Source organism: Dromaius novaehollandiae, chromosome 7 (assembly GCF_036370855.1).
Source record: "Dromaius novaehollandiae isolate bDroNov1 chromosome 7, bDroNov1.hap1, whole genome shotgun sequence".
In the NCBI taxonomy this organism is placed as follows: domain Eukaryota; kingdom Metazoa; phylum Chordata; class Aves; order Casuariiformes; family Dromaiidae; genus Dromaius; species Dromaius novaehollandiae.
In genome coordinates this window covers 44,791,958-44,804,892 of record NC_088104.1, presented here as the reverse complement: position 1 = coordinate 44,804,892, position 12,935 = coordinate 44,791,958, and the positions used below count along the sequence as shown (strand labels likewise).

At 40.2% G+C, this 12,935-nt stretch overlaps 1 protein-coding gene across 11 annotated transcripts in view; it reads right to left on the bottom strand.

Moving 5' to 3' along the window:
* ADARB1 (adenosine deaminase RNA specific B1) overlaps window positions 1-12,935 on the bottom strand; it is a 122,017-nt gene that overhangs the window by 59,409 nt on the left and 49,673 nt on the right. For 7 of the 11 annotated variants that reach the window (XM_064515440.1, XM_064515439.1, XM_064515436.1 and 4 more), the window contains one exon: window positions 10,869-10,905. The exons of 2 other annotated variants lie outside the window; for them this stretch is intronic. The gene's annotated coding sequence lies outside the window, so the exon portion shown is untranslated. Of the gene's footprint in view, window positions 1-114; window positions 225-10,868; window positions 10,906-12,935 lie in introns of all 11 variants that reach the window. 2 more of the 11 variants (XM_064515443.1, XM_064515442.1) reach the window with 1 other exon arrangement.

Below are 12,935 nucleotides of genomic sequence, written 5' to 3'. Positions count from 1 at the left end.
CTTACAGTTACTTTCAGTATAGGCAGGAGCACCAATTCTGCTGTCCACGATGCAGATGGGCAGGGGACTCAGGACACATCACAGCCTCCCTGTGCTTCCCTAGCTGCTGCTTACCTGAATTTGGCACAAAGTTCTCATCTCTCCAGAGCGAGGACCTTTATCTTTGCTCTTTGACTCTACAGCACCTCACGCAAGGGCTCTTGTCACTGCCGGGCTCTCAGGCACTACAGTAATACAAAATGACTCATGAGATGAAGAGCATTTGGACACCATGGAAAACCTGTCAAGGAGGCAAAATCCACTCAGAGAGGGAGGTAGGTGACTCCAGAGTCCTGAACTGATGCTAAGTATTACAGCAATAACAAACAGACAACAAAATAACCTAGGGAAAAGGGATGAGTGAAAGAATCAGGAAGGGAACGGAGCAATTTTCCAGAGACAGTCAAAGAAAATGCCTAGAGATTGGAGATGACAGTTTTCAAATAACATGTGCATGCCCACATGCACAGTGGGAGAAAAGGAGGACAGGACAACCAGAAGCCTTTTGTGCTTTCTGTTGGAGTGCTGCACAAATGAAGAGCCAGAAAGACTGAAGCGTGAGATTTCTCCAGTCTCAGCTAGGCAGCTAGAGACTTCAGAAAGGAGACACCTCTTCTGAGAGCCTGAGACATTTATCTGATGCACTCTGATACACAATCACAGTACACTCATCAGGACCCTTGCTACCAGGCAGGAAAGATCACACCCTGTGTTTAACCCAGGTGCTCTGAGAGCACAGCTGTTTGGCAGCAGCTGGCTCACCAGATTTTAGTAACCAAGTGGGCCACCCTTGCACAACAGCAGCACCAGTTTGGAAGTCTCCCTTCTGTCTGATCACCACCTTCACTAGAACAGATGGGTAGAGAGATGGGAAAGGACAGCACAAATCACATAAGCCTTTCTCCCCTAAAGAGATTAAAAATCCTAGTAAAATGTTTGAGAACGGGCTACTTAAACTTGCTCTGTAAAAGCTTAAGTTTGCTTTCCAAATAGCACAAAAAGAGCCCAATTTTGTAAAAATTGCGTAAAAATCCTTTTAAAATCATTTGCTTCAATGTGTATAAAACAGTAAAGTAAAACACTCTGAAAATAATAAAATGTGGAAGTCTTTACAAGTCAAGGTATTCCTATGCTATCTGTTTCTATAGTCTACAGGTAGCTTCACATCAATTAAAGAAAAAACCCAACAACAATACACCACCACATACTTACAACTGAATGAAGCTTACAAGCTTGACCAGGGGCCTGTGAAATTCTCATTTTTGACCAGTCAACTGCAATTGCTACTTTTCCCAGCCAAACCACAGAGATTTCAGGAGAGACAGAGAGCTGATTCAAACAGCAGGCCTAAGTCTGAATAAGAGAAATATAGATGAACCTTCCTTTTCAATTATCACCTTCAGACGCCTGATGCTCAACTACGTTCATCTTTCAGAGCCTAGATGAGATGTCACCTCTGTGCCAAGAAACCACAGGCAGATATTTTTTCAAAGCTCACATTTGCTGTTGCCTGAACTCACAAGAGCAGGTACAAAAACGCGAGCTAACTCTGCAGCCTAAGCCAAACAGCTGGCACAGCCACCTTCATCTGTGCTGTTATTCAGACGTTGCTTATAGCTTAGATATTTATTAGGGTAAGGTTTTGTACTGTTGTGTTTGACAGACACAAGTCTCTTGAGGGTTTGCTAGGTAACTTGGCTAAATTTTCCCATTACCTTTGGCCTTGGTGACTTTTTCAGAAGTTAGGTATGAACAGATGTTCTCCCCTCCTCTGTCTCAGAGCTCCATGGACATGAAGTTACACTGGCAGAAGCCCCTGGGAAGTGTACGTGGCTGCAGGGAGGTTCAACCAAGGGTGGTCTCCAGCTAGAGCATATGCACATATTTCAGATCTGATTTTTGCTCAGAGTGCTAACTTGAGGGCATATGAGGGACAGTAAAGGGTTAAAGCCAATGAACTCACTGCTTCTTCCTGCTTCTTCAGAGATCATGGCCACAGACGATGCCAAGACAGCTTCTGTAGTACCACTGTTTCAGAAGCTCTGCTTGAAGGCCGAGAAGTAGAGGTTTTGGTGGCTCTAGGAGAAATGTATAGTGACATATATACCCCACTCCTAGAAGGGTGAATCTGTTGTCCTTTAATAGAGGCAATCCCAAACTTAGTGTTCTCACACACTACCATGCCTTCTGCAGGCGTCACTGCAATTGGTGGTTACAGCCACGGCAGGTACCTCCGTGCCTGTACAGAGAGGACACACTGATCCAGCACCCATCATGCTAGCTCTGAACACAGCCCCTGCCTATCCTGCACGCACGGCTCCCATAGAGCTACCTGACACCTCCTGTCGCCACTGCCTGGGAACACTCATGACATCCAGAGGGTCCTCCGAAAGGATTTCCATGCAATGGTACTTCCAAGAAGCTCGTCGTGCTGGGGCTCCTTTGCTTTGCAGGACTAACGAGAAGCTTGCCTGCCACGGAGCGGGCCAGACCAGCACCCTCGGCACAACCAAACAAGGACTGCAGGGCCCTCAGCTGTGGGTGCACAGCAACGGGAGTGTGCCAAGGACTTACTACACGGACACTTTAGGGAAAAGGGAGGGCTGCGCTACCTACAAGTCTGTAACAAGGGAAAAAAAGGAGGAGGGGAGAAAACCATCTCAACTGAATTCTCAGATTAAGCCACTCTCAGAAAAAGTAATAATAATCAGATAAATCAGAAAACAGAATGAGAGCTAGATCATGGCCACAAGCCATTACAATTGAAAAATGCATTGCAGAATTTGTTGCAGCTATTCAAATACAAGCTTAGAAAATTTCAGTATTCTCCTGCATAGCAACTTCCTATCACAAAATTATTAAGGATTCTACAAAATGTACTTATTAAAGAAGTTCAAATAACATTTATTTTTCCTAGAAAAAACAATATTTAGCTAGAGTGGAAAGAATTAATGTCTCAGCATTTTTCGTGCACATTTAATTAGGAGACTAATCTTCCTATTTTGTTCCCAGTGAACTCCATGGAAATTTTTTCAGCTGGCTTCCAGAGGTATAGGATTGGGCAATAAAGAAAGATTTTAAAACAGCCTTCCATAGAGAACAGGTCCCACCGAGAACAGCGCTATCACATGCTTTGAGAAATCGGGATTAGTGTTTTCAGAAAAAGGAATCTGAGCCCAAGCTCCTCACTACAGAAAACAGCTTCCTCTCCTGCCAAGGCATGCGTGATCAGTCCTGAAATCATTAATAACTCAGTTAGGATTTCACTTTGAAGAAGGAACAGTGTTTCTGACTTCTTTGACCTTCCAAACTTGTATTACAGCAGATTTTATAAAGCAGTAAAACTGCAATAATAGATAAACTTACTCATTGCCCATAAATAATCTATTTAGCTACAGATGCTCAAAAATCTCTCAGATCCTGCATGTATAAAATCTTTGCTTTGCTTGAGAATGAACATTCAGTAATTTTTAGTAACATCTGACCAATGACAAATTCCATAAAAGATTCTGCTGAAACTCTGCATTCACATCAAACAGCAGATACAATCAAAACCCTCAGTTTTATTCCTAATAACCTGTCCTAAAATAAGTGACAACTGGAGTAACAGCCTTTGAGAGCACTTGAAAAACTTTAATTTTGGAATACAAGATAAGAATAATGGAAAAAGGTTAATTGTTGCTCAGAGATTACCAAGCTTTGAAAAGAACAGCAATAGAGAACAACTGATGTAAATATTAATTACTCAGTTACTTAACTGATTTGGGTCCAGACAGTCAGTGCCTATACAGAACCTCTCTTGGGAAAATGGACTGTCGAAAAAGAGTGATCCTTGGAAAAAGAAAACTATTTTCTCTCAGGTATGCTGTTAAAATAAATACAGGCTTTCACTCTAATGGTGTAGCCAAGGGGATTTTTGTTTTTAACATGGTGTGACAAATCAAAATTCAGCTGTTAACTAAATACAATTACCATAGCTAAGTGATTCTGTATAGCAACATATCCTGTAACAAGCAGTATTTGGGAAAAACAAAACAAAACAAAACAAACCTTCCTCTTCTAAATGCATTACACACCAGCCATGGCAAACACAGAAAAAAATCACATCTAAAAGTATGCTGTATGCTAATTTAAATAGAGTCATAAAAAAGTACGCTAAGTTTACATTTTTAAACCTTTTATTTTCCTGAAGTCTCTATTCCCCATGGAGTATTTCCAAAGGCACAAAAACACTAGAAGTACTTCTAAATGTATCAGCCAGCCCAGCCAACTCAGCAGTATTTGGTTTTGTTTCCCTGAGTGGCTACTTGAAAGATTTTTAATTTAAATGTCTGATAGAATGAGCCTACGCTACATGAGTACACACAGATATAATTCATGTTTCGTGTGCTTGAATATTCTGTATTTTCACTACATGAAAAGAAGTTGTAAAGGACCCTTTTAATATCTATCTTGGTAGATACTTACCTTTGAAGAAAAACTAGATACGAGTTATATGGAAAGTTCTGTATGCTTAGTGACTATCTAGTGTTATATGGTAACGAATAACAGCATATACAGCTGTCAAACGTCACATAAAAAACATAACCTGACAGATGAAACAAATATTATTGTAAAGATGACAGTAAAAAACAAAGCTGCAGCTTGGAGAAGTTTCATAGATTTTCCGAAAGACTCAGTTCAAAATGTTCCTTCTATTTTACAAATCCAAACAGAAAACATTGAAGTCACATTTAGTATTTAAGGCTCAAACCTCCCCTGAAAATCTTTACATTGATGCATTTATGAAACCTCAATCAGTACTTTGTTTTCACAGTACAGCAATTAAAAAAAAATTCTACCTTTCCTCTCAGAACGTCTCTTACGCCTCCTTTTATAGCGACGCCTGACGATGCTGAAGAAAGTCCCCATGCTGAAAGTCGCAGCCAGGAGAGAAGCCATCAGCCTGAGAGCCACGGTCCACGGCCAGGTCAGGTCACCAGCACGCTAAATCTCACTCTGCCTCTCTTAATAACTCAGCATATAGATACCGTGCTTTATTCAAGCAGGTCACAGCAGCAAGAAGTTAACCCTGTGTTACACCCCCACTATACACTCTCTTCACCTATTCAAGGTCCATTCACCAAACTGCAGGATTAGCGGCACGGTACGATAAACACTGCAGCTGAGTCCTACCATCCGCAAGAGGCACATGTGACAATTAACCCTTCGATACATTTTTGAAAGTGAAAGCGGGCAAGGAAGGAGAGTTTTCCTCAGATGACAACACCAAAGACATCCTCACATGCCGTCTTTCATCACTACCAGAGGTGGAAAGGCAAATTTGCTTTCAAAATAAACAGAAAAGGAGGGAAACTCTTTGGCCTGGCACCAGCCTTTTACGTTTCATAGAAACGTGAGGCTTATAAAAGAGGAACACACTATATATCCTAGCTGCATGCAGCAAATTAAGATTCCTTCAACGTGCTCTACAATTGTTTCTCATTTCTCATGCTCTTAGTTAAGCATTTCATGTAATGCCTAGAAACGTACAAAATATATTTGTGTATAACAGGTATACAGAAATATGCAAATCCCAAATAGTAATGTTTTAATCCTACATTATTCATAGGGGGGTGTGGATGCCAAGTTTTGCTAATAGGTTTTCCAAAGTCAACAGTAACTGTGGCATTTTCTAGCCTTTTTGTAAACAGGAAAAACACCACATTTTGCAATGAGATATTATCATGTTTCCCAGTTTAAGTAATCAGCTGAAAAGTAAATGTGGCTCCTATGGATCAACAGCACAGCTTAAGGGTTGGAGCTATCCTTTAATCCTGTTTATAGCTAAAACCTTACAGGACAGAAATCATTCTCCAGCAGGAGATGGGGTCCCCCGAACTGCACCATGAACTGATAACCTAACCACAGGCTCCACACATTTCTTCCCTGATCAGTCACTCCCACCCGCCCTCACAGACCTTCATTTCTCAGTACATTAGGTTTTGGCTCTTTGAAGGACAAATGATCAAAACTGAATAAGCTTTGGTAGATGACTTGCATGGAAAATTGTATTTTGACAACTAGGCAGACTAGCATTTTTGGAAAATACATTGCCCCTGGCATCTTAAATTAGCAGAATATCACTAAACAAAAGCAATATTCGAGCTCATCACAGGGATTAAGCTGACCTGCTAACAAGGTGGCCTACTCCTCCCCTTCCTGTTCCTTCCATTGGTGCTTCTCCAAATCGGAGACCTAAGTAGTCTAAGATGGTAGTTCTAAGCGGTGCAAATTTCCTCATTTTCCTCAGGAGTTAAAACCCGGCTTAGGCTTCTATGTTAATGGGCACTGTTTCACTGAGGTTGAAGAAATACTGAAAGGACTATTCGTGCTCAGTTTGCACAATTTAAAAAAGGAACTGTGCTGGAACAAGCAGCCAATACATGGACGCACTATCACATGTTCACCACTGTTCAAGAAGTCCAGGAGGACATCAGTCCCATCACCATCTAAGATCAGCTTCCCAAACCAGCCAAAACGAGAAACAGTCTCATTTAAAAGCAGTTGTAGTCTGACATCGTGCCCTGGAATGCGATATTCCCATAGGTCTATATGATCCTTGCAAGATTAAGGCAGAAATCAAGAAAACCTCAGTGAAGTGCACAACTTCCAGGGTCAGCACAGAGCACAAGCTGTGCTTCAGCACGGCATTTTCCCACCTGATCACACCTAATTTACACCCGCATGTAGAGGTTCTCCTCCTCAGCAACTAATGGTTTTGGGCAAACTTTGACATTTCAGTTCACATTAAGCTGTACATGACGGGGAAAGGACAAGGAGGGAGAGGTAGCTACAGTCTACACAGCCTTGAGGGAAACACACCATTGACACAGAGAGAGAGAAAGGAGAAAACATTCCTCAGGAGAATGGGAATTCATTTGCTCCTTTGAGCAAACAGCATATTTCGTTAAAAAAACAAAAAAAGAACAACAACAAAAAAAGACCCACTTTCCTAAACTGAAGTTTAAAAACACAAACGTAGATTGAGAACTCAACCCACACCTCCACCCCTGAAGCCCACGCATTTTCTTAGTCTACTCAAGCACCCTATTCTCTTTTCTACTGCCTATTTTTACTCTTATCCTCACCGTTTTGAGCTGGAGATCAGCCAGCTCCCTTCATGCCACACTTTTCCAGCACTCCTGTTGCTGTATCAGTGATACAGCTTGCTTAGCTGCACACCTCTCTCAGCCTCACCTCTACATACATTCAAACAAGAAAAATTTGGACATATGGAAGTTGAAGCGACCATAAAAATAATGCATCATCAACAACCGCTACTTGAGAAATAGAATTTAAAATTAAATTCTGTCGTGAAGAAAGCCAAGGTGAGACTTACTTAATTCACTCATCCTATATTCATTCTATAGCATAACAACAGTAATGTCTTTCAAGTAGCTAAAATCTTATACTGTCTAACGAAAATCCCTGTTAGATTCAGAAAGCCCCTCTGAGTTAGTGGTACTGCAAGGACAGAATGTCCCTGACAAGTTTGATCCGAATAAACTTTTAAATTTCCCTTAGCTGTTAAAACTTCAGCTGGGCTAAAGCTCAGAATTTTTTCATGCAATTCTAAGAGTAACTTTCAAACGCTTTGGCAAAGCGTCCCCCCAACCAAAAAAATCTACTGCCCTACAAACAACCGAACAAAGCTTGCTGCCAGTTACTGCAGGCAGACACTCAAAGCAACAAGCCAACTTCCAATTACGGCAGACATTAGAAACTACCTGAAATTATGAAAATGTGCGTAAGCATTCTTAACTTTTTTGTGAGATCAGAAATAATCAGCATTATTTTTGACACCAGAGAATTGTTTGAAACAAGCAATTATACGTCAACAGTTGATTAAGTGAAAAGATCAATGAAGAGTTTGGGTTTTGCCTTTTTTTAAGCCTGGATAACAAGAACAATCATATCAGCCTTAAAAATTTTAAATGAAAGGGATATCAGATTTCTGTTTCCCTCCCAGGGTACGATTGCCACATTTGTTATTGAAAATTCAAAAGTGATTTTGCCTAAGAATTAATTTACCTGCCTTAACCTGTCAAATATTTGGTTTACAGGACATAGAATAAAGACTGGAAAAATACTTCTCCAGCTCACTGCTGCAGGACTGTTTAAGCTTTAAGCTCTCCTCTCCAAAGTAGCACCTACTCAGTTGACCACTGCTCCTCAAAACAACAAAGTGACTCCAGGATATCAGATTCAAGAAGAAGATCTGAGATAATTTTAGCCAAATCAGTGAAGGATGACAGGTTTCAATAGATAATAGATTCTCTAAGATCTGAACATGGAGTAAGGAAAGTACAGAGTGCACTTGAGAGAGAAACTTAGTGACCTACTCCATTCATTTGCAGATGGCATATTAACAATATAGTTCTAAGATATAAAAATGTATAGCCTTTAATATGCATAAGATTAAATATTCATGAATCACTCAGTAAATATATTGCAAATAGTCTGCAAAGCAGGTTAAATGCTGAACAAAAGAGGGCAGAGGCTACAAACTAGAACAAAAATGCAGAGTTCAGTTTTAATGTATATCTTGGGAACAGTTAATCCTGCAAATCTCTGTATTTCACAGAAGTGGTACCCACAAAGGCACCAAAGGGAAACAGGACTGCCTTTACTCCAAAGAACAAGCAATTCGCAGGAGGGAATTCTGTTACATGATTACTCATCTTGAATACTTCCACCTCATCAGCATCGCTAAATTAGGAATACAGAGACACCAAGCAGCTGAGGTGTCCTAGATCAAAACCACAAAGACAAACTAATCCAGGTGAGAACTGGAGCTCAACAGCATGACTGAGTGGAAAACTTCAGCAGCTTCTGCGTTCTCTTCCGCGACGTAGAGCCCTGGAATGAAGCCAGCCTCGTTTTCTGTAGATCTGTGGCTTGTGGTAGACTGATTTTTGTGGCTAAATATTGCAAGTTCAACCTGAAGCTCCTGGAGTGGTTGCATTTACAGTCTCCTCCTGTCTAAATGCTCTAGTATCCAAAGGCTTGAGGCCATGCTGTAGCCCCTTCTGTCAATCAAAGCACTTGCAAAATATTTCTTCACCCAGCACTTTGCCCAAAACCCATAGGAATAGTCTATGATATCTTTGCCTATCATCAGATTTGCTTCAAATCAGATGATGAGTTGGAAAGCTGCTTGGGAAAGAGGAAAGAAGAAAGAGGACTGAAACAGTGTGATCACAGAACGAAGATGATTCTCGCTACATATTTGTTACATGTTACCTGAAAAGTCTCCATGCCCCAGTTATTAGTCTCCTAATATATAAGTAAATGAGACCTGTAAGGATACTTTATCAGCTTACTTTATACGCTCTTTCGAGAAATATTTGGACACAGAAATTTTTAATGCCTTAGTGGTTTTTCCACACATGCAATTCATATCGTTTTTGAGCACTAGGATAGCATCGCAGTCCAACAGCAAGATTTCTTTCAGTTCTGCACTGCAGCGAGACTGAATATAAATTAGTCGTAACTGCTAGAATTTGCTCCAGACTAATTACAGCCTGCGCATTCGCTCTGCACAGCAAACTCGCCCAGCGCGTGCACAGCTCCTGGCTGCACCCCAGAAAGCCCAGGCAGCGCCGAGAGCAGACGCCTCAGAGCACTTCAGCTCCTCAGATGCTTTAAATAACAAGCTCTAACAGCACCATCTACTGTAACACTACAGAAATGACGGACTTTAAACCCAACGCTCTGCTGAACGCAAAGACTAGAGCTTGGCTCAAAATGAGAAATAACTCAGATTGATTCTGCAACAAACCATTTTTGAACATAAACTCATTGACAAGTTCTCAGCTACCAACAGCTGTTCTTCTTGCTGGCTAACTACAAGCACGGAAAGTCTAATTTTAAGCATAAAATTACAGTTGTTTAAAACTAACTGCCGATCCTACGGTCCTCGGTAGTATAGAGCAGACACAAGCATGTTCATATTATTCCTGAAAAAACACCTCCAATACCCCCGGACTGTCAGCAACACAATAAAGATGTGCTGCTGAGGAAAACGGGGTAGCAGTTTAGAGAGGAAAGCGGAGCAGCCCGGATCTCTTAAAAGACAACAGTTGCAGCTATCCCATAGCGCTAAAGAGAAGAGTGGTTAATAGGTTTCCTTGGAAGAAATATCAAAAAAAAAGTCAAGCTGGTAGAGTAGTCTTATAAACAGCAAATATTTCCCGCTTTCCCATGACTCTGGGTTACCAAGCTTTGCTCAAGCGCTGAACAAAACAAAACAAAGCTCATTTTCAGCAATCAACAGATATGAAAATTTAATCTGAAAAGCATTAGGAAACTTTGCAAGAGAGAGACCCTATTTAACAGAAACATCAGGGACCTCACATTTTCTGACAGTCTTATTAAACGTTTCAAAATGTCCCGTAATAACTACACAGGTACTACTTGCTGCAATGCATGAGGGTCCAAACTAGGCTTCATTCTCTCAAGTCTTATAAGTCAGCTTTTCATATTCAATGTATTAATATGGATTATATATAAATAATTATTTGTGGTCAGAGAGAGATGTAAATTTTTGTAGATATTTCAAGGAATAGGTATTTCAAGGCACTATATTCTAAATTTTTAGACTGTTCTGATTCAATCTCCTTGGGAAAGTTTTTCGTACAAACGTAATTTTTTTAATACTTGACTCGTTAGAAGTTAAGAGGAATTTTCTCTGCACATATAGAAATTTTCTTTCTTCCAACTTGCAATTGCAATGCACCCATCAAAAAAAGAATCTCACTGCACGCTTGCAAATGCTGTCTGCTTACCTTTTTAACTACTAGAAACACATGCTGATTCTGCAACCTGGAGGAAAAAAAACAAAAACAAAAACAAAGGAAGACAGTTAGTATTAGTAGTATTATTTTTCTTTTTAAGTGCATTACAGTTGGCAACTTCTGACCCTAAAAGGGACAAATTTCTTTATGAAGATAAACAACACGTACTGCATGTACATCAATCACAGACCCTGCTCTCCTGCAACCCCAGCAAAGGGAGGGGAAAAACAGAATTCAGGACATTCCTAGCTCCAAAAATAAAGACTGAAGATGCTTAGCACTGGGGTCCATAAAAAAACACCGCAGAGGTATAACCAGCTTTTTAACAGAACCCCACCTGCAACCCCTCCATCTTCTAGCAGAAAGGGTCAGCAGGAAATCTGGCCAATAGTGGCTTAATCCTAAAGCAACTTGTGTAATCACAACCAGCATATCCTGCAAACAAATCTTGTCAGACTTACTTTCTTTTCTTTTTTTTTTTTAAGTTAAGTCTTAAATTTTACTTATAGTGGTTGATATATCTTAACCTGTATAAGCAACGCCTCATGTTACAGCCTTCTAAAACAAGAGTTTCCTGATACTACTGACACCATCTTGCAGTCTCCGCAAGTGCCTACAGAACTGGAAAATCCCTCAGCTGTCGGCAATGAGGAGGAAAAACAAATGGCAGATTTGGGGTAAGAAAGATCAGGATAATGGGAAGGAGTAATCCTTTGAGAAGTTTTCCTTTTTTATTTCCACAAATACATATAACCTGCACTGCTGCTGACTCAGGAAAAGAATAACTTTGCTTTTTACAAATAACCTTCTGGTTATTAGAAAATATTTACGTGAATATATCTTTGTGAAGATACGGTATTCTACAATGGTCCTAACATTCAGCAAGTCATAGAAGCTATTTCCAAAACAACAGATTATATCAGTCAAGTGGTATGTTCTGCCAAAATACACCCGGGGGAACACTACCTTTACCTTTACTTTACAAAATACACCCACTGCTCTAAAGGATTTTGATCCTTGCATCCCGAGAGACAAAATTCTCTAACGTTACACTGCCCATAAGAGGGTGCTGGTACACTATGAAAACAATCACTAAGCAAATTAAACTCCAGCTGTACAGCATGCATGGCACAGCGATGGACAAGACAAACTCATGAATGTACATATTATGTATTAAAATGTTTTGGTCAAGTTAGACAAGAAAAGATCCAATACAACATTTAAAGTCCATACACTAAAATACTGCATTAATTCAGTCTTGTTGAGGTTTTTTTTTTTTCCAAATACATTTAAATTTCCCAGCACTTCATGGTGGTATTTTCCAACAACACCAATAATCCAGAAAAACATGATAATACTATTTTAGCCTTAGCATGAAGCAGACAGACATGTAGAAAGCTGAGTGCAGTGTCAGCTGAAGTCAGCTTCCCATGTACTGAATGGACTATATTCAAGCACACTAAATTGTCAAGCAGTGTACTGTAAATACTGTACCCCAATCTCCATTAGGATTTTCCCAGCCTAGTAGCCCCATACCCACAACAAAAATTCCATCAAACACTTAGAACATGAAATATAAACTATGAGAACACAATGGGAAATTCGAGTATTTGAGGCAACATCCACAGAAGTTTTTTTTTAAAGAACTTTTGATAATTCTGTTAGCACTGCTTCAAATAAAATAACATAAAATAGAGCCGTTTAGCTCAAGGTGCACCTTGCCATTTTAACCAGGCTTTTTGCACCTGGTAGAAACATGCACTCAAACCAGCAGAACAAAAGGCATCTGCAAGTCAACCTCCAGTGCAAAATCCCGAAAGGAAAGCTGAACATGTATTAAAACTACCCACGGACATGCAAAAGAAAGAATACTCAAGTACCAGTAAATCTGTAATCTCATTTTTTGATCAGACAATTAAACCTAGATGCAGACTTGAACCTGTGCCAATATTCATTTTCTAGGTTGCTCATACTTTATCTCACCCGTCTTGGCAGCCACAGGCGAGGAATGTGCTTCTCCAAATGAAAACCAAGGTTTTCCGTCCCACCAGTTTATAC